The sequence below is a fragment of the Pelodiscus sinensis genome, chromosome 2 (assembly GCF_049634645.1).
Source record: "Pelodiscus sinensis isolate JC-2024 chromosome 2, ASM4963464v1, whole genome shotgun sequence".
Lineage (NCBI taxonomy): Eukaryota > Metazoa > Chordata > Testudines > Trionychidae > Pelodiscus > Pelodiscus sinensis.
Window position 1 is genome coordinate 202520886 of NC_134712.1, and position 23854 is coordinate 202544739.

General features: G+C 46.8%; 1 long non-coding RNA gene across 1 annotated transcript in view; it reads right to left on the reverse strand.

Moving 5' to 3' along the window:
- Positions 1 to 208: 208 nt before the first annotated feature.
- Positions 209 to 23854, reverse strand: part of LOC142826833 (uncharacterized) — a 28866-nt gene continuing 5220 nt past the window's right edge. Inside the window, exons 2-3 of the long non-coding RNA XR_012901094.1 lie at positions 8911 to 8943; positions 209 to 655 (exon numbers count right to left, since the gene is read on the reverse strand). This is a non-coding gene — a long non-coding RNA (uncharacterized LOC142826833). The remainder of the gene's footprint in view (positions 656 to 8910; positions 8944 to 23854) is intronic.

Genomic DNA, 23854 nt, shown 5'->3' on the forward strand with positions numbered 1-23854 from the left:
ACCTGAACTAGAATATTTAGGTTTTTTAATCATCGTGCTTAATTTCAAATTAGCTCGATAAAATATTAAACTGCATTTCTCTATCAGGGTATGTACAAAGTTCCCCATGGGGTCCCAGCCGCCTCCTACGCCATGTCCCTCTCACCACTCTTGACTCCCCCTCCCCCACCTCCCGCCTGTCCCCATACCCTGTTTGAAACTCCCCGCCTGGGACGTCTCCCGCTTGTGCGTCCCCGGGCAGTCCTTTTGGCATCATCACCGAGACACGGCCGGTGATGTCATTACCTTGCGTCACCATTGCTCTACCCCCCAGGCGGCCCCAAGTTGGCTGGCTTTGCCACTTTGCTAGCGCTCTCTGGCCACGCCGCTTGTTCTCCGCAGTTTGGTCCAGGATTTTCCCCAGTGCGGGGCGTTCTCGCCCAGTCACACACTTTCCTCCTCAAGTTCTCCCTTATACTCGCCGTTTCCCCTATTTGGAGTTCGGGGATTCATGAGAGACAATCCGCATTCAAATGAGCCGCACCTGGGCAGTGTATCACTGTGAATCGGTACAGCTGCAGACTCAGGTACCATTGGAGGATTCTCGGGTTCATGTCTTTCATATTATGGATCCATTACAGGGGGGCATGGTCTGTTACCAATGTAAAGTTGTCTCCTAGAAGGAAATAACGTAACAAGTTTATTGCCCATTTTATTGCTAAAGCCTCTTTTTTGATAGTAGCATAGCCTTTTTCACAGGGAAAGAGTTTGCGGCTTAAATACAGTATCGGGTGCTCAAACCCCCTCTCCCTCTTGTGCCAACACCGCCCCAACCCCACCTCAGAGGCGTCAGTCTGCACTATGAAGGGCTTATTGAAGTCTGGCTGGCTCAGCATCAGTGCCCGTATTAGGCCTTCCTTCAGACTCCTAAATGTGCAAGCACATTGTTCCGTCCATCTCACTTTTTGTGGCTGCCCCTTACACATAAGATCAGTAAGGGGAGCTGCTAAAGAAGCAAAATCCACTACAAATAGTCTATAATACCCGTCCAGGCTCAAGAATTGTCTTACCTGCCTTTTGGTGGTCGGGGTGGGGGTGGAGTAATCCCATACAGCTTGCACTTTATCTATTAGCAGTTTGATTCATCCCTGTCCTACCGTGTACCCCAAACAGGACACCTCTGTTTTCCCAAAGTGGCATTTTTTGGGGTTGGCTGTTAATCCTGCTTGTTGTAAAGTTTTCAACACTGCCGTAATGTGTTCAAGATGTTGCTCCCAGGACTCGCTGAAGATTATGATGTCGTCCATATAGGCAGCTGTATAGTTCTCGTGATCCCTCAGGATTCGGTTCATGAGTCACTGGAAGGTGGCAGCCACGCCATGTAAGCTGAATGGCATATGAATAAATTGATAGAGCCCGAAGGGTGTGGTGAAGGCCGTCTTTTCCTGGGATTCGGGGGATAACGGAATCTGCCAATATTCCTTCATGAGGTCGATTGTTGACAGATATTGTGCCCGGCCAAGGCGGCTTAGCAGCTCGTCGATACAAGGCATGGGGTAGGCATCAAACTGAGAAACAGCGTTAACCTTACGAAAGTCTATGCAAAACTGCATCGGCCCATCGGGTTTTGGCACTAGTACAATTGAACTCCTCCATTCACAGTCAGATTCTTCTATTACCCCCTATTCTAACAAGGACCATAACTCTTCCCGTACTGTATCCCATAACTTGCGGGGTAGAGGGCGGATGTTGTCCCTTACCTTTTTTCCTGGTTCGGTCAGAATGGCATGACAGATGTGGTTGGTCCGCCTGGGTCGACTAGTCAGTACTTGTTGGAACCTGTCAGTACTCCAGGATCCTGCGAAGTTCTCCCTGTTGAGAGTCGGTAAGCTCCTCCCGCAGTTGGGTCTCCCCGCCTTTACCTTGGGTTGCCCTATGGCCCAAATTCCATGTTCTCCGGACGAGGTTCAATCAGGAGGGCTTCATGGGGGTTCCACCTTTTCAGTAAATTCACATGATATATTTGTGTCCCTCTTCAGCTCCCGCTTAGTCGAATCTCATAATCTACTTCCCCCAACTTTCCTTATGACCCGGAAGGGTCCTTGCCACTGGGCTAGCAATTTTGAGTCACCTGTTGGTAGTAGCAGGAGGACTTGATCCCCCGGTGAGAACTCCTGCACCTTACTCTCTGATTATACTGGGTTCTCTGTTGCTCCTGAGCCCTCCGCGAGTTCTCTTGGGCCCACTCCGGGAGGTTCTTCCGTAACTTGGCTACATGCTGCGCGGATCCCAGTGCTGGTGATACCTGCTCCTCCCACCCTTTCCTGACCAGATCTAAGATCCCTCTGGGCCGTCACCCATACAGTAGCTCAAAGGGGGAGTATCCCACCAAAGCTTGGGGTACTTCCCGGATTGCAAACATCAGGGCGGGTAACAACTTATCCCAGTCCCAGGGGTCTTCCTGAACAAATTTGCGCAACATATCTTTCAAAGTCTGGTTGAACCTCTCGACGAGGCAGTCTGTACACGGAGGTCCAAATCTTTCGGATGCGGAGCATTTTACACAGCTCCTTTATCACTCTGGAGGTCAGATTCGGCCCCTGATCGGTTAGTAATTCCTTGGGTAACCCCACCCAAGAAAACAGTTTTATCAATTCTTCGGCTATCACCGAAGGGGATGGCCTCAGGGTACCAAGTCACGTAATCCACAATGACCAATATATATAGGTGGCCCCTCCCTGACTTCTTGAGGGATCCAACGAGGTCCAGAACAATCCACTCGAATGGAATCCTCACTATCGGGAGTGGAACCAAAGGAGACGGGGGCACTTTTGTCGCTGCCATCTTCTGACACTGGGGACATGAGGCGCAGAAGTCCTTAATCTCCTGGTACACCCCCAGCCAGTAAAAGTGTTGCAGGACTCTCTGCTGTGTTTTGTTGGCCCCCAGGTGCCCCACCCAGGTGTGGTCATGGACCAATTCCAGGACCTTCCATTGGTACTGGAGGGGAACCAACAGTTGGGATCTTCCCTCTTGTTCTGTTTCTCCTGTCATTATCCTATACAGGCGATCCCCTCGTACCTCGAAATGTGGGCCTTGGAGTCGAGTTTGCACGTTGCCCTCTGGCTCCTGTATCCCTTCTTGTACCTGCTGCCATGCTTGTTGTAAGGTCAGATCTTCCCACTGATGGGTGAGGAAGTCTCCATCATCTAGCTCTAGGTGGGTCAATGCCCGGGGGTTCATCCCGCCCTCATCCCTCCCTGGATGCTGGCTTGGGTACCTCTTCCCCCTGAGCCACGAGGGTTGGGTCTCCCTGTATGCCTATGCCCCGAAGCTCCACTGTTTCACCCCACTGTCTCAACAGGCGTGCGAGCCCTGGCCAATTTCTCCGTAGCAGGGTGGGGTATGCGAGTTTGGGGGTTACCACCATTTGCAGGCCCCCTCATCCCACCCATCATTGATGCGTACCAGGGATGTGGGGTACGAGTGTACATCCCGGGCAGGCAGTACATCCATACTCGGGGGCCCCAGGGCACGGTGAGTCGGATAACATCAGCCTGCACTATCGCTTGCCTACACTCTGAGTCAACTTCCTCTCCAGCATGGGTCCTAGCAGGGGCCTTTGGTTTTACCCCGGGAAGACGGCAGCACCCATCCCCCAGCCAGGAGATCCTCCTTTTTGGGGGGCACTTGGGCCAAGGGTTGGTCCCCTCCCTTCCATCCCTTCGGCCGCCATGAAGTGCTCCATTAACATGATGGCTTCCTCCACCAGCTTCCCATTGATCCGGACATTCCACATTACCTGTGCTCAACTATGCTCTCCCCCGGATGCTCCTTCCCTCTGTCTTTGCCTGAAGATGCAATCCATAAGGAGGCAGTCCTTCTTGAAATGTCCCTCTTGGCTGCACTGGTAGCAGGCTCCTCTTGGGGTGGTATCCCTCTTCGGGCTAGGCTCCTGTCTTTCTCCCCGGATCCCCATGGGTCGACCCCCAACCTCCGGCCGACTCCATCTTGGAGCCAACTTCCTCTCCAGCATGGGTCCTAGCGGGTGCCTTCGGTTGTACCCCGGGAGGGCGGTGGCACCCATCCCCCAGCCAGGAGATCCCCTTCCATCCCTTTGGAATGGACCCCCTCCCTTCCATCCCTTTGGCCGCCATGAAGTGCTCCATTAACACGATGGCTTCTTCCAACGAGTCTGGTAAATGTTGGCGCACCCACATCTGGCTTTCCAGGGGTAGAATCTTCACATATTGTTCCAAAATGACCGACTCCGCTACCTGCAACCCCGACTTGCTTTCAGGTTCTAGCCATCTCATGCCTGCCTCTTTTATCCGCTGCGCCACGGCTCGGGGACGTTCTTTTGGATCGTAGCTGGCCTCCCTGCATCTCCTTCTAAACGTTTCAGGCATAATGCCTAGCTGATCCAGAATTTCCTCTTTAACTTTATAAAAACATAAGGCGTCTTTTGCCGACATTCCTCAGTAGGCCAGCTGGGCTGAGCCAGACAGGTATGATGCCAAGAGCGTGGCCCAATGTTCCTTTGGCCATTTAGTCGCCGTGGCCACCCGCTCAAATGTGACCAGGAACGCTTCGGGGTCGTCTTGAGGTCCCAACTTGGCCAGGTATATGGGGAGTTGGGTGCCCAGGCTTCCTCCCCCGTCAAGTGGCTGCTAGCCGCTCCACTCAATACGCTGGTGCTGTCTCTCAGAGTTCTTGAATCAACTGACGCCGCTGTTCCTGACACTGTCATTAGCTGTTTTAGCACCTGCGTCTGCTGGTGGTGGTGTTGTTTTTGACTGTCCATTAGCCACTCTAAGACCTCATTGATCTCCATTCCGTTCCCTCAAAACAAATTCACCGTCAATTTCTACTAAATCTGCCCCAGTAGTCGACCCCTGCTGCGGGGCCTGGGATGGTGCCCACATTGTGTACATGGTGGAAAAAGTTCCCCTTGGGGTCCCGGCTGCCTCCTATGCCACGTCCCTCTCACCACTCTCGACTCCCTCCCCCCCCCCCCGCCTGCCCCTATACCCTCTTTTAAACTCCCTGCCTGGGACGTCCCCGGGCGCTCCTTTTGGTGTCACCGCCAAGATGTGGCCGGTGACATCATCACCTTGTGCCTCCGGCCCCTCATCTCCTGTGTCCTGCGTGCCGCCGTTGCTCTCCCCACCGGGCGGCCCCAAGTTGGCAGCTTTGCTGCTCCACTGGTGCTCTCCAGCCACACTGCTTATTCTCCGTAGCTTGGTCTGGGATTTTTCCCAGTGTGGGGCATTCTTGGCACCTGAAGAAGTGGGCTGTGCCCACAAAAGCTCATGGTACCATCTAGATCAGTGTTTCCCAATTTTATTTGACTGAGGAACCCTTTTCAGCTTTTCAAAATTTCAAGGAACCCCTAGGTTTGTCAAGCAAAAAAAAAAAAAAGGGGAGGGGTGGGGGGGCGGGGGAGGGACCCACCAATTCATGAAATTCACATTCCTTCCCCAAGACACCTCACCCATCTCCTTTCTGTGAGGCCTCATCCACTCTGTTACCCTCCTCTCCATCACTTGCTATCCCCAGCCCTTATACTAGTCTCAACCTAGTGAGAGTGAGGTGTGGGGTGGGAATGAGGGATTTGGGTGTGGGAAGAGGTGAGAAGTACAAGCTCTGGGAGGGAATTTGGATGCAGGAGAAAGGGCTGTTGACTCAGGGAGGGGGCTCTAGGCTGGGGAGTGTTGGGTTCAGGTGGAAGGTTGGGGTGCTGAGCAAGCCAGGATTGTGGATGTGAGGGTGCAGGAGTTTGGGCTGGATATGTGAGGGACTCAGGGCAAGAAGTTTGTGAGTATGATGGGCTCAGGACACAGATTTGTGATGTGTGGATGGTGGAGGAATGTTGTGGCAGAAGACTGAGGATGTGGGGATGCAGAATTTGGGGATGTAAGAGGCTCAGGACAGGGGTTCCAGTGTATGATAGGCTCAGATTTGGGGTCAGGTGGTGCAGGAGTGTTATGATGTTGCAGTGAAATGGGGGTTTGGTCCCAATTGGGGGCATGTTGGCCAGGCTTCATTTTTAAATACAATATTATGTCAAACTCAAAAGGTTTTAGCATCCTCTTTATATGTGAGAGGGGTCAGTGACCTTTGACGCAAAACAGGTTCCTCAGCCCCTCACAGCCCAGCTGAGCTGCCCGTCTGTTCTGTATGCCCTCTCCCATCCACCTCAGCCCAGCTGAGCCCTGCACTGGTTCCCTGCATGCCTCCCCCACAGCACAGCTGATCCCCATTTCCCTGCACCTCCTCCAAGCCCCACAAAATTGCTGAGCCAAGAGCCAATTCCCTGTCCCTTCCTCCCCTTGAGTCTAGCCCCAGTTCCCAGCACCTCCCTCCTCCTGCAGTCAAACTGAGCTCTGAGCTCCCCCCCTCCCCCCACACACACACCACCCCACAGCCCAGCTCCCCAGACCTCCTCACTCTGCAACCCAGCTGAGCTCAATTTCCCTGCACCTTCCCCCAAACCATGTAGACATGCTGAGCCAGTGCTGATTCCCTGCCCCTGCCTTCCTCCCTCCCCTTGGCTGTGTCTACACTGGCACAATCTTTCGCCAAAGCGGCTGCTCTTGCGCAAAAATTTGCTGCCTGTCTACACTGGCCGTGTGTTCTTGCGCAAGTACACTAACGTTCTCATGTATGAAATCAGGGCTTCTTCCACAAGAACTACGATGCTCCCACTCAGGAATAAGCCCTTTTGAGCAACTATTCTTACGGAAGAGGCCAGTGTAGATAGGCAACATGAATTTCTTGAGCAAGAAAGCCCTATGGCTAAAATGGCCGTCGGCACTTTCTTGGACAAGAGAGTGTCCACACTGCCATAGATGCTCTTGTGCAAAAGCACAGTTCGCACATGGAAGAGTGGATGTGTTCTTGCACAAGAAACAACCAGTGTAGATGTAGCCTAAGAGTTTCCTCCCATGAGCAAAATGAATTTTGTGTTGTGCACCAGTACTGAGTTCATGTGGCTTGTTTGGATGTGCCACCCAAGTTATTAATAAATATTTTTAAACCTCTACCTTTTCCCTCTGCTGCCATGTCAGCTCCCCTGGTGCCTGCTGCCCCCCGACTCCTCACCCTCCTCTGCTGTCCTGACTCCTGCTCTTCTCACTGTCCTCAGCCCTCCTGCAACCTGCCCCCCTCCACCAGCCATTCTCTCCTCCCTGTGCCCACTTCTCCAGTAGCCCCACTCTGATCATGTGAGCTACCCCTCCTCATCCCCTCTTCTAACACCTCCCTGTACGAACCTTCCCTGCGTCTCTCCTCTGATGGTGGTCCCTCCAGAATCCCCTGGCACCTGCACTTCTCTTACCCCTGCACCCTCCTGGTGCCTCCCCCTTCTCTCACTTCCCCTGCCCCCTTTGCTCCCTGACGCCCACCCCTCACCAACCTCTGCCCCCATTCCCCTCATGCCCCTGTGCCCTCACACATTACTTGCTCCATCCCAGCCTTCCTCATGCCCACCCCTTCTTTCAAGCCTTCTCCCAGCACCTCCCCTCACCCCTCTAGCCCCCAATGCCCTTACCCTCTCCCCTCCCAGCATCACCCTGTCCCCCTCCCACTAATACCTCTCCTCCTGCCCTTTTCCTCATTGTCTGTGCTTGGCCCCCTGCCATTTGTTTCTCCTCCACCCCTGTCCCTTTCGCCCGCCAGGCACCAGAGGGCGGGGACACTTGCGCACCCGGGGCCAGGCCCCCCCCCATCGCCACACGCCCGGCGCCCCCCCCCCAAGCGCCGCGCGCCCAGAGCGCGGGCGGCCAATCTGCGGCGCTCCTGGGGTGCCTTCCCCTCTGCACAAGCCCCTTCCCTTCCCTCCCCCTCCCTTTTCCTCTCCCGTACCTTCTGCCTTCCACTTTGTGGGGCTGGAGTCTGTGCTCTGTCCCCGGACTCAGAACCTGCAACTCAGCCATGCGCTCATCACAGCACCCAGCACGTTTAAAATCCCGGGCTGTGACGTTATATCACGTCCGGGCGTCTCTCCACCTGCTGGTTTGAGCGCGTTACGCAGGGCAGCAGCAGCCAGCCAGGGGCAGCTCAAGGAAGGTCGCGCATGGCAGGGATGGGCTCTCTCTCTCCCTCTCTTTTTCAGAAAGGGTGGGGGAGCGCTGGCTCCTCGCAGAACCCCTCGTTGTGCTCCACGGAACCCCAGCGTTCCGTGGAGCACCAATTGGGAAACACTGATCTAGATTTTTTTTTTAGTTTATAAAGTGCTACCAGACCATTTGTTGTTTTTTAAGTTTATCCTGTACAGACTAACTTGGCTACCCCCTGAAGCTAGGATACATTACCTTTTGGTTGTAGTTCTGACCCCCTATTATCTGCAATGGACTCAGTCCTAGAGGACTACATCTCCCATAAGACAGTGCACTGATTTCATTCTGACCAAGTTGTGTGGTATGCAATTGGAATCACATGACTCTTGATGCATTATGGGAGATGCAATCATACTACCGAAATGGAGTCATAAGGTTAAATAGGGGCATGAAGGTCCCAGTCTACAGTTCTGATAAAGCAATGCACCATCACAAAAAAATAAAGTCTGTAATGTTGATGTGAATCTAAACAAGTTTTTGGATCACTTTAGCAAACTGAAACAAAGTTTTAGAGATCTAAAAATTCATTTTGTTTGAAAAATCTCAAAACAAACAGTTCAGCATTTCTCTACAGAAATTATTTCAATTTCTGTTCTGCAGAATTTTGACATTTCAACTTTTTGTTCCATTTTGGAAGGAAGACAAATGCTGAAATTTCAGAATGTCCTGTGGGATGAAACTTCCGAATTTTGTACAGCTCTAGTAGTTTTACTGGTGTAAGTTTAGTGCAACTCTGTTGAAGATATGAAGTCCTTATGGACTCTCACACCATAATTACTGAAAGTGTTTCCTTTTATCTGCTGATGCTCACTGGTCTATGAACTTTTCTTTTGCAAGCAGGAACCTGGAGAAAAACAAACATGAATGTGCAATTAAGTCATAAAAGTCAATTTATGTCCCTGAATATTTACTGCAAAGTTCAACAAATGAAAGGGAAACATTATAAAGAAAATTTTTATCACAGACAAGAACATTTTTTCCTGATCAGCTTATCAATTAATAAATAAAACCCCCTAGTTGTATGTCAAGTACCCTAAATGATGATTGTGTTACTAAACTTCACATAGTGGGGCAACTTTATCATTTATCTCCCAAAAAGCAATGCTGTGACTTCAGGGATAGCCTTATATGGAGCAGATGTTATTATATAGTATGGATACAAGGTGCGGCTGCAAAAGTCAATAGATGACTCTCCATAGTGGAATTTAGGACTCTAGACTAGAGATGGGAAACATTATGTCCCATGGGCCGGATACAGACCCAGGCTTGCCTTGATCTGACCCACGAGACTCAGGGCTCTCTCCTCCACTATAGCTGGGCAAGATGAATCTCTGAGCTTTGGTGTCTCCCTACCCCGTGTGGCTGGGTCTGGTCCCTGGCTTGCCTTGATCCAACCTGCAAGACTCAGTGCCCACCTCCCTGCATGGCTAAAGTTCAAGTGCTGGCTCCATGGTGCAGGGGAAAACAGCAGGAAGCTGGTGCTAAAGCCCCTGCATGGACTGCTCTGCCTGGCATGGTGTGGGTGTGTGTGAGGAAGTGGCTCTATGCACTGCCATTCCCCCTTTCCCCACAACTGGGGGAATGGCAGCACAGAGAAGCACTTGCTGGCTGGCTATACCCCTGTCATTCCCGTTATCTGGGAATTTTGGCCAATAGGAGTAGTTGTGGGTGGTGCCTGCAAGCGCAGGGTGGCTCACCTGTGCCCCACAAGAACTGTGCCAGGTAAGTGCCACAATACCCTGCCCCACCTGCACTCTCTTTTCCTCACATATTCTACCCACCCAGACACTGCACCTTCAGTCTGCTTCTGCACCCCACCTCTCACTGAGACCCTGTACCCCTTCCCAAATCCCTGGCAGCCCTCTCCTGCACACTGGCCCCCTCATTTTTGGCCCAACCTCAGATCCTAGAGGAGCCCCACAAAATACTACTAACTTTGGGCTCTGAGAGGAGTTAATCTGGTTCTGTGGTGAAGCCACGAGCCTTTGCACCTGCCAAGGGGCTGGAGTGTGAGGAGAACCCTGGTGCCCTGTGTGAGTGTCTCCCTTCTTTTCTCTGTTTCTCAGTTCTGGCAAGGCATTAGGTCAGGAGTTACCTTGTGTGGCTGCTGCCTGAGGCTATTGAGACCTGTGCTTAAAGGGAACCCCACCCCGGACAGCCTGTTCTAAGGTTTCCCTGCTTGCTTGTCTACCTCGCTGAGGGACAACAAAGCATTTTTTTCTCTATGTGCTCTGGTTGCCCTCACTCAGGACACCACAGAACTCTACAGCATGGAGCCAGAGCTGCCCCTGGGCACTCTGGTGCTTCTCCTGCAAGCCTGACAGCACGCTCTACAGGCACTAACAGTGTCCCTAGTGTGCTCCACTGTGCACTTGTGTCTCATTCTTCCTTCACGTCCTTCCACTTACCCCTCCCTAACCCCCCCTTCCTGCTGTACAATAAAAGACACATGTTCATTACAACAAAGCCTCTTTACTGAACAAAACTGGTGTGTGGGGGGGAATGAAACTGAGGTGAGACTGGGGAAGGAAGGTGGGGGAGGGAGGATGGGAGAGGGGAGGGGGAAACCTGAGAGGAGGGAGCTGGCAGGGGGAGGACAAGCTCAGGGTTGGGGGTCTCGCCGGCCCAACTGTCTCCCAGAAGCATGGGTTCAGGGGCCTTGGCATTGCTGGAGGTTTGGGGAGGAAGAAGTAGGAGGGGGAGAAGAAGTGGAAGGAGGCGCAGTAGCTGGGGTGGCAGCAGGGGCTAAAGCAGCAGCAGGAGGCAGCAAGCTCTGCCACAGGGTCGATGACCACCTGGGGGGCACAGACCATCCTGCCCTCCAGGATGCAGTCCAGGGCATCAAAATAGGGGTAGGGGTCTGGAGCTGCCCCCTGTAGCCCTGGCATACACCTGCCGCAGATCTTTTATTTTCATGCAAACCTGCTCCTAGGTTCGCATGTGGCCTTTGGTTGCCAGGCTGGCAGCCATCCACCTGTAGACAGTTGCATTCCTCCATTTGGTGCGGAGATCATGTATGTTAGAGGCATCCCCCCCAAACCTGATTTAGGTCCCTGATCTCTGCACTGGACCAGGCAGGCTCCTGGAAGCTGGCAGACTGGTCCTGGGGAGTTGTGGAGGGCAGGCTGGCACTGGCTGCCTGGCTCATGCTGGGGCCACTGGGTTAGGTGCAGTGACTGCTGGCTCTGGGCTGGCAGGCTTGGAGCTGGCACAGGCACTGTGGTCAGAGTCTACCCCTTTAAGGGCTCTGGGGAGCTGGGGAGGGAGAGGAGTTTTCTTGGTTGTGCCCAGAGTGGCCACCAGGGCACCCTGGGAAGGGCTGGAGGCCCCCTTTTTCAAAATAAGCATCTACACAACACTTTTGAAATAGCAGTTTCGAAATTGGTGCTATTCCTCAAGGTTTACCAATTTTGAAATAAGCCCTCCGCTATTTCGATTTAATTTCAAAATAGCGGTTTGGCTGTGTAGATGCTGGTAAAGTTATTTCAAAATAACGGCTGTTATTTCGAAGTAACTTTGCTGTGTAGACATACCCTGAGAGGTTTTTTTCCCCCCTCTTCACTAGAGGGCTAGGTAAGGGAGGTTTTTTCATTGTTTCCCATTTGTTTGTGGCCCCCAACTGATTTTTCAGTAGGTCTGTGGCCCCTGATTGAAAAAAGTTCCTCACCCCTGCTCTAGATTGTTATTACTTAGCATAACAGATAAGTTGCAGGCTGAAGCCCTCAGCAGGCTCTTGTTCTTTGTGTAAAGTTATATAGTTTGAGTAAATTAATGTAACTGATCTCAGACTTATTGTGAAAAACAGGATATCTAATGTATCAATGCATATGTTTGCTTTAGAATTTCAAAAGTCTTTTTAGAACACTGAAAAAGTACAATTAATTTGAGTAAGTAAGCCCATTCTTAAGGGGCTAAGAAAAAATGTGTGTGTCTAACTCGGGTGGACAGCGTGGATTTGGCCTGTGAATACCTTGCCACTTCCCCACTCCCAGGCCAATCAATGTCTGGGGGTGGAAGGAGTGAACAAAATATTTTGCTCCCTGTCCCAGCCCTGAAAGCGCCATGTGCCCCTTGCAGGGCGGGGACAGGGCGTGAGAGACTTCATGAGCCCTTCCCCTCCCCAGGCCCTGATTGGCCTGGGGGCAGGAGAGCGCGCAAAGTCTCCTCCTGCGCTGCAAGCGGTGTGCGGCACTTAGCGTGAGAGCGCCGTGCACTCCTTACAGGCTGGGGGCAGGGAGCACATGAGGTCTCCTCCCACCCTGCAAGGGGCAGGCAGTGCTTTCATTCTGTTGCGCACCCCTTGCAGGGTGGGGACAGGGAGCAAGAGACTTTGCACATGCGTCCTGCCCCCAGACCCTAATTGGCCTGGGGGTGGGAAGAACTTGCAAAGTCTCCTCCTGCCATGCAAGGGGACGGGTGCCCAGAGGAACTTCCAGCTCTTCAGAACAGATGGCTGTTCTCTCTAGGCAGGGGGGAGGGGGAGCACAGAAGTGTCCTGGCCCCACCCCTTCCGCCAGATGCCCTGCTCCTTCTGGGGTGGCCCAGGTATATTAGTTAACCTAGGGATATGGGATATTAGTTAACTGTGACTTCCACATCATTCTGACTCACTGTTTGTGGATGGGTGAATGAGGAGCAAAGTGGTGAAAAATGGCCTACGTTGTGCTCGCTTTTGCACCAATGCTGAGTAGGGCAGGATTTAGCCCCAAAGTGGAGAGATTAAGATAAGTGACTTATTCCAAAATGTCATAAAGGGAGAAATCTTTAGAATGCAGGAACATATTTGTGTTAATTAGTCAAATTTGGAAACAATGGAGATAGATGGTTAACTTGTATATTACATCTTATAAAACAATTCTGTGATAACATTAATTTTGCTAGCCCACAATTTATCTGGCACTTCTGCGGGAGGCAGGGGAAACTAGTCTGAAAAATGTGTAATTAGATTTAATTATCTGTATTGTTGTATTAAAGGAGGAAGACAAGTCGTATGTTTTGGCACATTCCATTCTGGAATATTATACACCGAGGATCTATGTTTCTTCAGTACCTCATTAAATTGGATACTTTTTGCTGAACTGTGCATAGTAAATAGATCAGATGTCATTATAATTCATAGCCCCTATTAAGGTCAACTTCTGGAAAATCTAAGACACTGTTAAAAACAAAAATGTACATAACACCTTTGATTCACTTTGCTCTGCACTCTGCTCAGAGCTCTTCACTGAATCACTGTTATTTTATTAGGCTGGGTCTATCTCAGACTCATAGACTTTAAGGTCAGAAGGGACCATTATGATCATCTAGTCTGACCCCCTGCACAGTGCAGGCCACAAAATCTCACCCACCCCTCCTAGAATAATCGTCTCACCTCTCAGATATTGAAGCCTTCAAATACTTTGAAGACCCCAAGATGCAGAGAATCCTCTAGCTGTGATCTGTACCCCATGCTACAGAGGAAGGCGAAAAACCTCAAGGGCCTCTGCCAATCTACCCTGGAGGAAAATTCCTTCTCGACCCCAAATATGGCGATCAGCTAAACCCTGAGCATGTGGGCAAGACTCATCAACCAGACACCCAGAAAGTTCTCTATAGTAACTCCTATCTTCCCTCCATTGACCTATTCCCACTGATAATGAATGGTCAATTAGTTACCAAGATCATGTTATCTCATCAAACCATCCCCTTCATAAACCCATCTAGTTTAATCTTGAAAACAGATAGATCTTTTGCCCCCACTACTTCCCTTGGAAGGCTGTTCCAGAACCTCACTCCTCTAATGGTTAGAAACCTTTGTCTAATCTCAAGTCTAAACTTCCTACTAGCAAGCTTATATCCATTTGTTCTTGTGTCCACATTGGTATTAAACTTAAATAATTCCTCTCCCTCCCTGGTATTTATCCCTCTAATATATTTAAAAAGTGAAATCATGTCCCCCCTCAGCCTTCTTTTGGTTAAAGTAAACAAGCCAAGCTCCTTGAGTCTCCTTTCATAAGACAGGTTTTCCATTCCTCGGATCATCCTAGTGGCCCTTCTTTGTACCTGTTCCAGTTTGAATTCATCCTTCTTAAACATTGGAGACCAGCACTGCACACAGTATTCCAAATGGGGTCTCACCAATGCCTTGTATAATGGCACTAACACCTCCTTATCCCTACTGGAAATACCTCGCCTAATACATCCCAAGATTGTATTAGCCTTTCACAGCCATGTCACAATGGCGGCTCATAGTCATTCTATAATCAACCACTATCGGGAAAAAAAAACATGCAAATTACACTCCGCAATTTGTGTAGCTTTTTCCGATTGTTTTTCCGGAAGAGGTTTTTCCACCATTTGGGCCCATCTAGATGTGAAACGAGAAATACAGGGCTCTCTGAAAGCACATTTGCTCTTCTGCTTTTTCGCAGAAGAACAAACGCATTTCCTGGATGCGGCAGGGTTTTTCTGGGATACCAGAGGTATCTGGTATCCCAGAAAACCCCTGCAGTGTAGACATAGCCTTAGTAATACCTCTGTCCTTCCTCCTCCCCCCATCTTAGAGAATATCTACACAGCCGGGCAAAAGTCATATTAAGCTACGCAACTTCAGCTACGTCAAGGGCGAAGCTTACATTGAAAATAGCTTAATTCAGCTTTTGGTGCGGCCTACACAGCAGGAAGTCGAAGGAAGAACATTCTTCTTTCGACTTCCCTTACTCCTTGTAAAACGAGGGTTACAGGAGTCGGAGTAAAAAGTCCTCCAGCTCACCATTATTTTGAAATAATGGCTTGCTGTGTAGACACGCTCTTTGTTACTTCAGAATAACTTAAGTGAAAAATCCGTGCTTTTGAGAGGTGCAGTTATATTGAACTTAATCTCCTGTGTTTTATTGCCAGGAAAGCTTCTGACATACATAATAGCTATCACCTGTCATGGAGATGGAGGTAAGCTGCGCAAGAGCACTTTCCCATCTACTTAAAGTATCTTCACTACATGCGCTACGGCAGCACAGATGTGCCACAGCAGTGCAGCTGTGCTGATGTAAATTTGTATGTAGACCTGCCTTTAGTTTGCAAGCTTCTAGGGACAGAAATCATGTCTTTTATCTGTATAGGGATGTGTACTTTAGGACAGTGAAAGATGCAGTGTGGGTTTTTCAAAAGCACTCAACATCAGCCTAACTGCTTCCACTGAAGTCAATAGTACAAGATTTTCATTTAAGATAAGATAGAGGCAAGGTCACTTTGAGATCTGATTAGCAGCAAGGGACTTCAAGTGACTGATCAATCAAGCTGAGCCTTTGTGGCTTCTGGCATAATAATGGTACTACTGAGCATGCTATCCCCCATTACTTGGAAGAGACATTACCCAGCTTGGTCAATGTGATGGTTTGCATCACAAGTGTCCCCTTGTAGCTGGGCAGAAGCTTGATCTCCTCCAGCCAAGGCACAGAGTTGGGATAACTCTGTGCCTTGGCTGGAGGAGAACAACATAGATGCTGAACCAGCTCAGCTTTGGGAGAGCTCAGCTATAAGGCCATTGACAGCACCTAGGAACATAGCCTCCAAAGAGGACCAAAATCCTAAATAATTCCGTTTTATTCAGTATAAAAAGATTTTACACAGAAAAAGTTTGTTTGCCCTCTTTATCAATGAAAGAGATATGCACAGTGGCAGCGTCTCGTAGGTAACAATTATTTATAATGGGTGTTTTTATTAAGTAGGGTTTAAGTGATTGCAAGCGAAAACAGATTAACATAAGTTACTAAGCCAAAACAAACAAAATATGCCAATTAAACCTAATACACTAAAATGGTTTCAAGGTATGCTCCTCATCCCTTGTCCTTGGTTCAGGTAAACTCTTTCCAGACAGAATTGTTCTTTGTCTCTGGCCTTGGTCTACAGCTTTTTAGAGTTCTTTAGAGTTCTTTGTCATCAGTTTTCTTCATGTGTATCCTCTTAAAGTGGGGAGGTAATTTCAAAAGCCAACTGAAGACAAAAGCCTGATTGCTTTGCATTCCTTAAACAGACTTTCTTCCAGGGTGGGAAACCTTTGTTTAGCTTCTTTATCCCCATTGAAAAATATCAGATTCAAGATGGATTCCTGAACCAAGTGGCATGGTTACATGTCCTTCTCAGACTAACCATAGCTGAGACTTGCAGGAAAAACAAAACCTTGTACATATTACCTTGAGTACTGAGCCATTAAGTTTCCCGAATATCAGTAATGTCCCACATTAGCACATTTAGAATAGATCCACACTTCATAGTTCTTCACATACGAGGATGATACATGCACAAAAATAGACGATATTCAACAGATCTTAACTTTAAAAACAGACATTATATGAAGCATTTGGCGTAAAGCATCTTCATGTTATGCATGTTCATAAGCCAATTTTCATAAAGCATGGGGGGCATGACAGTCATATATATATATATATATATATATATATATAGATAGATAGATAGAGAGAGAGAGAGAGAGAGAGAGAGAGAGAGAGAGAGTAATCAAACTCTTAAGAATTATGATCGGTTATCTAACATCCCAAAAAATGAGCTCTACTATGACTATCACTTAGCCAGGAAAGATGTATAAAGGAGTCACAAACCAAATTCACTGGGATCTCCCGCCTGACCGTTCCTTCCTAGAGAAGAGGCTCTGTAGCCAAGGACATTCCTTTACTTTTCCAAAATAAAATGATAAAAAAAAACATACCAGAAAAGACTCCTTTCTTCCACCCACATGCATACACAAAGGCAATTCAGGATGGAGACCTGCCATCTCCCCAACATCAGAAGAGTGATAATCTCCACTCTGACCACCCAAAAGAAGTTTTAAAAGAAAATTTAAAGATGTTCCAGAGGCTGAGCCATGAGCCCCCTATTCTTATCCAGCACCGTCCCCAGACCAGTGGGAATGTAGAGAGACAGATGGAACAAAGCTCAGGAATATCACTATAAAAGCCTCAGTTGTTACAATTAAAGAGCCACATTGCCTCTTGACAATTTCCTAAAAAGATAACTTGGAAACATTTGAAACCATTACCAGGGCAACCTGGGACAATGAGCACGAAGAAAGAATTTTTCATCTCAGATATTAGCTGCTCTTTACATTTTAGGGTAGGCTGTGGATTTTGTCCTTCTGAAGATGCTGGTGAAACCCAAAGCCCTACTTGTGCCAAATAATTCTAGAAATGCATAACAGAGAATAATTATTAAACAAATTCAACCAGAAAATGTATAGTAACTGTATTAGTCACTGTTGCCTATTCAAGAAATGTTAACTCTATTAAGGATAGACTTTATTGCTTTTAAATAATTTTTACAGATTCATGTACCTATTACTAGCTTTGTTTGACGGTGTAGATTTTTTTGTAATTTTTAGTCATTTAATAAACTAAGCAGTGAATTAAATCATAATTATGTAAGATTTAATACCCCCAAATTAGCTCCCTAAGGCTTAGATGGGAAAGGGGAAAAAAGGATAAATGTGACTAATAAAGGAATAGAGTATTGTACAACTTGGCAAAATAAAGAAGCCTGAGATACCATGGGAAAGTAGCAAAAACAAATACAGGTTTTCAAGCATAAAAGTCATTTTAATTCAATTGACAAAATTGGATAAGATACATCATTGCAATGCATATATCATTCCATGTTCCAGTCCTTCCTGTTCACAAGACAGCTGTGCTATGGATATGGCTTGATCTAATACTTTACACAGGGAGAAGATCCACACACTAAGGGCTGCCTATGTGGATAAATATTGAGTATTTCAGCAAGTTGTGCATTGTATTACAAATGTTTGCTCAGAGTTTTATCCTGAAAGGGTCTGTATAACTTTTTGTGGATTTGTGTCGCAGAGCTGGGAAGCTCAGTAACAGCTGAGCCAGCACTCTGATCACTTAAACACCAAATAAGTAATGCAGTGATAAAATCATAGAAGATTAGGTTTGGATGAGACCTCAGGAGGTCATCTAGTTCCACTGCCTGCTTCAAGCAGGACCAACCCCAACTAAATCATCCCAGCCAGGGCTTTGTCAAGCCCAACCTTAAAAACATCTAAAAACAGAGATTCCATCATCTCCCTAGGTAACCCATTCCATTACTTCACCACCCTTCTAGTGAAATACTTTTTGTCTAATACCCAACCTAGACCTGCCCCACTGAAACTTGAGAACATTGCCTCTTGTTCTGTCATCTGCCACCACTGAGAACAACCTTGTTCCATCCTCTTTGGAATCCCCCTTCAAGTAGTTGAAGGGTGCTATCAAATTCCCCCTGACTCTTCTCTTATACAGACTAAATAAGTCCAGTTCCCTCAGCCTCCCCTCATAAATCATGCGTCTCAGCACCCTATCATTTGTGTTGCCCTCTTCTGGACTTGCCATTGTGGATTTCTGCCCTCGTCTCCAATTTGTCCATAACTTGTCAGTAGTGGAGGGCTCAAAACTGGATTTAATACTCCAGATGTGGCCTCACCAGTGCCAAACAGCAGGGTTATTTCCCTCAATCTGCAGTGCTCCTAATAATGTAGCCCAGTATGCCATTAACTTTCTTTGCAACGAGGGCACACTTGACTCATATTCAGCTTTTCACGCACTGTAAGCCTCAGGTCCTCTTCTGCAGAACTGCCATTTAGCTAGTCCCTAGCTTGTAGCAGTGAATGAGATTCTTCTGTCCTAAATGCAGGACATAGTCTAAGTGCCTAAATTAGAAAAAAAGTTTTGGAACTTAACTTCATTTACAAGTTTAATTATTATGCAAATGATATGAATTGAGATACCGGATGGCTCGCACATTATCTGTGTACAATCTGGTGTTGGTCATCTTTCCAAGTGCAAACTAATGGTTCTTATCAGCCTCTTGTAACTATTTAATCTTTAAGGTGCTACTAGACTATTTGTTGTTTAAGTTTTTCCTGTTACAGACTAACTTGTCTATCCCTCCTGAGCTTATCTATTCACTGTTTCTTTTTTTCCTTCCTCCCCTACATTTTTTTTCTTCCCCCACCCCCCCAACCTCCCCCGATCCCTCCTTTCCTTATTTATTCTTCAATCTGGACTTCAAACACTCCTGTCATCTTAAGAAGTGAGTTGTGCCCACGAAAGCTCATGATACCATCCACATGTTGTTAGCAAAGTGCTACAAGAATATTTGTTGTTTAAGTTTTGCCTGTTAGGGTACGTCTAAACTACATGGCTCCGTCGACAGAGCCATGTAGATTTGTTTGTTTGGCAAAGGGAAATGAAGCCGCGATTTAAATAATCGCAGCTTCATTTAAATTTAAATGGCTGCCGCAATGAGCCGACAAACAGCTAATCAGCTGTTTGTCAGCTCAGCGCGCTAGTCTGGACGCTCCCGCGCCGACCTGAAAGCCCTTTATCGACCTCCCCATTATGCCTCGGAGGATGAGGGTTACCGGGGAGGTCAATAAAGGGCTTTCTTATCGGCAGGGGAGCGTCCAGTCTAGCGTACTGAGCCGACAAACAGCTGATCAGCTGTTTGTCGGCTCAGTGCGGCAGCCATTTAAATTTAAATGAAGCTGCGATTATTTAAATCGCGGCTTCATTTCCCTTTGCCAAACAAACAAATCTACATGGCTCTGTCGACGGAGCCATGTAGTTTAGACGTACCCTTACAGTCTAACTCAGCTACCCCTCTGAAGCTTCTAAATTAGATAGTAATGCAAAATGGATTCGATATCATGATCTTTGAAAAGTGATTGGGATTAGTTGTATTTAGAGTGTTGCATTTTTAAAATGTTATTAATTCCATGGTTATATGGATCCTTGTTTGGTCTGTGACACCGAGAACACGCTATTAAGAATGGTCCATATATTTGTCACAACACTTACTTGGTTTTGGCATCCAGTCACATAAATGGTAAATGCAAAGCAAATACTATCATGTGCAAACTGCAAGTTTCCCCATGGGCACAACTGTGTGATTAGATATAAAGACTGGAGATGGATTCACCATTGCATTACCCCAGGGCTACTCAACAGGCGGCCTGGGGCTTGTTCGTTTGCAACCCTCGGTGCAGTTTGGTTTACGCAGGGCTCAACATGTGGCCCGCAGGTGGGATCCTTTGAACATGGCCTCCACTGGGAACATGCTCCACAATGGCAAGTCAATATAATGGTCTTCTGTTGATATGTGTTTTAATAGTTAAATTCCTGGACTGTCATTGCTCCTTAAAAGTGCTGTCATATGGGTGGAAATCGGGTAAATATTGAATTTTATTAATATCACAGATCTGACTAAAATGGGGCCTGCATGTTGTGTAGTCTTGCCTTAATCTCTATATTCATGCCCAGCAGCGTGAAATAAGCAATTTGCATATATCTGCATATATATTTGCATGTATATGCAACCACACTTAAGTTGTAGCCCTCGGCATGTGCTGTGAGTATCATTGTGGCCTCCGGGGGTTTCGAAGGTTGAGTAGCCCTGCATTACCCCCCTTTTTACAGCAGTGTAATTCCATTCATTTAAGTCCAGTAGTTGCTTCAAGTTGAAAGACTCATTGGAAGTGCAAAACCGTACAGTTTAGGAGTTCTGCAGAAATAATCTCAAGGTGACACAGTCTACAGAATCTATTGTGTGTGAGATTACTGTGTACATGACAGAACTACTGAGTATAGACAAAACTTTTAACAAAAGGAGGAAAGTAACTCAGCATTCATTTGAGAACATCACAAATAAGGTTCATAAACATAAGCCACGAGCAAAAGACCCATCCCCAAGTAAGTTGGGCAGAGGTCTCCCTCAGGTTCTTAAGTCCAGCAACCAAAAATCCTTTTGCTATATCCATCCCTTCTCTGGACCATATTCACAGTTGGTGTCCTTTGTCAGTAATGACCCAGAGTTCAGATGTGCATCTCCAGAGTATACTTCCCCCGCTGGGTTCAGGGGTGGGGAGTAAGAAGGCACCTCACTCACTTTAGTGTCCCAGGGACTCTTGTCGCACCTCTCTACCAGCCACCCTGCCAATCACCATGCCTATCTTCCAGGTTCTGCTGTTTGCCTCTCTACCAGCCACCTTACTGGCCACTAACTACGCCTTTCTGTCAAGCTCTGCTCCAACCCTCTCTTCCTACTGGCTGATCACTGTGCCTCTCTGCAGGACTTTGCTCTGGTCCTCTGCCAGCCACCCTGCCAGCCTATTACCACATCTCCTCTCCAGCGGCTGTTGGTTGATCGCCAACATGTTTTCAGGTTCCAGCATTGAACATAACTCTCAGTGATTTCAGCTCTCAGCAGAGGAGCCTCACTGCTGATGCACAGTAGGCAGTCTCTTATTAGAGACTAGTACAACCTAAGACTCTCAACTGAGTCTAAATTAGGTCTTTTAGCATACAGTGGAGAGAGGACCAACATCAAATGGTGTCTAACATCCTTAAGTAGGCTATACATCATCAATTACAAGTATCTGTCCAAACCCCCTCTCAATTCACTGGGCTTGGGAATTCATGTTCCCTGCCTAATGAGTGGCATTTAGTTGAAGGTGAGTCCCTCCATTGGGATATGCAAACTACAGTTCTGCTGCCCTCAATTCACACAGCTAGAATAACAACCATTTATTACTCCTGTACTAACAAGGAAACAGGAGCTCCAACACCAGCCAAAAGTGATCATTTGGGCAAGCAATCCCATCCTATTGAGCACCTAGCCAGGATGGGAGTGCTCATGAAAATGAGATCAACTCCTGAAGTCTTCTTGCACAGCTCCTCACTAGATGTCAGGTGAGACAATTACAATAAAAATATACTTTTATAATTCTAAAGTAAGATTAACAGTATGGTAAAAATGTCAAGTCAATATTTATACCTAAGTATCTTGAAAGTGATCTTTTGGAGACAAAGTACAGTTATTTTTTTCTAGATCTTCATTTTACTTTTGGGCCTAATCTAAAGCATGCAGAAATCAATAGCAAGGCAAAACCCACATTTTACCTCATTGTCTAGAATGAAGAAAGTAAAAATGAAAATGTAATTGTGACAGGTTCAATCACAGAGATCCGTTGGGACTTTCATCCAGTGTGCTGATCATACCACTGAGACTGAGAATCTTTCAATCAACAACTGAACTCAATGTGATAAGATTGTTGACAACAAAACACAGAAAATATTTTATGATAATACCAGAATTTACATACACTCTTCATTGTTTACAGCATTGAGACAACACAATATATGCAGGCTACTCACAGGCATAAGTATTTATAACATCAGGACTCTGTCAGGACATGACAGTAAAGATTCTGAATGCTTTTACAAAGATAACGACAGCTAGCGTATATGTAGATAAAAAGTGAACAATATAAAACCAGGATTTCACTCACTACATTTTTACCTACCTCAGGTAAGAGATTACTTTTCTTTATATAGTCTAAATATTAAATTACTACGGTAGTTGTTTGCTAGCAATTGTATTACAGACTAAGGCCCTGATCTTGCAAGATGATTTATACAGTCAATGCAGATAATTTTGCAAGGCTAAGTCCTTAATTTTACTAAGCAGCTGCATATGAGAAAAATCATGGTTAAAAAAAAAAAAAGAGTAAATGTAGGAAGAAAAGTATAGCATTAAATCTCATTGGAGAAACTTTGCTCTGGTTTTGTTTTTTTGCCTAATTCTGCACTGCCTTTCACCTTGCTTATAACTTCTGCCCATGAATTCCAAACAGTGGAGATTCAGTGAAGGTCCTTTACCAACACCTTCACAATGTGTGACTCTCTATTTGAAGGAATGTATGTGTGTTGCACTATAAGTCATTTTGCCTTTTTCTCTATTTGGAGTACATATAAAAATGATTAACAAATGATTTCTGTGCATTCTGGAAAGCCCTTTACACGGAAATTAGCATTTCAGAAATACCCAAGACATACCAATCCATCCCTAATCAGTACAGAGTTGTTTCTAGACACATACATAAAACTTCATAGGTCCTAATGCTACAAACATTTATATATGTGCTTAATTTTACTATTGTGAGTAATCCCACAGTAGCAGTAAAATTAAGCATTCTTGTGTCTTCAGGATCTGGACACTAGGGACAAACAGAGATACGTAGCTGTTGAATTCAGGGGATCTTTCTGATCCTGATCAAGTCAGTACATAAGGGAACTCTTGAGCTATGTCTACACTTGCGGCTTCTTGTGCGAGTAATATACAAATGAGGCTAAGCGTGGAATATTGCCGAGCCTCATTTGCATACCTAATGAGCCACCATTTTTTTCAGAAGAGGCTCTTGCACAAGAAGAAGGAGTGTCTACACTGCCCCTTGTTGTGCAAGGAAAACCCTCTTGCGCAATGCCTTTCTTCCTGAAAACTAATAGGTGTAATGTCATTGCGTAAGAGGGGTTTCCTTGTGCAACAAGGGGCAGTGTAGACGCTCCTTCTTGCGCAAGAGCCTCTTCTGAAAAAAAAATGGTGGCTCATTAGGTATGCAAATGAGGCTCAGCAATATTCCACGCTTAGCCTTATTTGTATATTACTCGCACAAGAAGCCGCGAGTGTAGATATAGCTTTGGTGTTTAGAAATCATGAATCAGCCTTAAAAACAGGAGACTGCTTTAAAAATCACATTATTCAAAAATAAGTTTTAGATCCTTTTATTTGCCTTCTGTATTTTAAGCCTTTAGGACTCTCATTTTTAAGCTCTTTTCTACAGCTATGAGGGATAACTACTTATTTGTTTAAACAATTTAAGGCTGAGCCTCTCATATAATCACATGACATAGTGAGCTAGAGCTTTAAGAAAA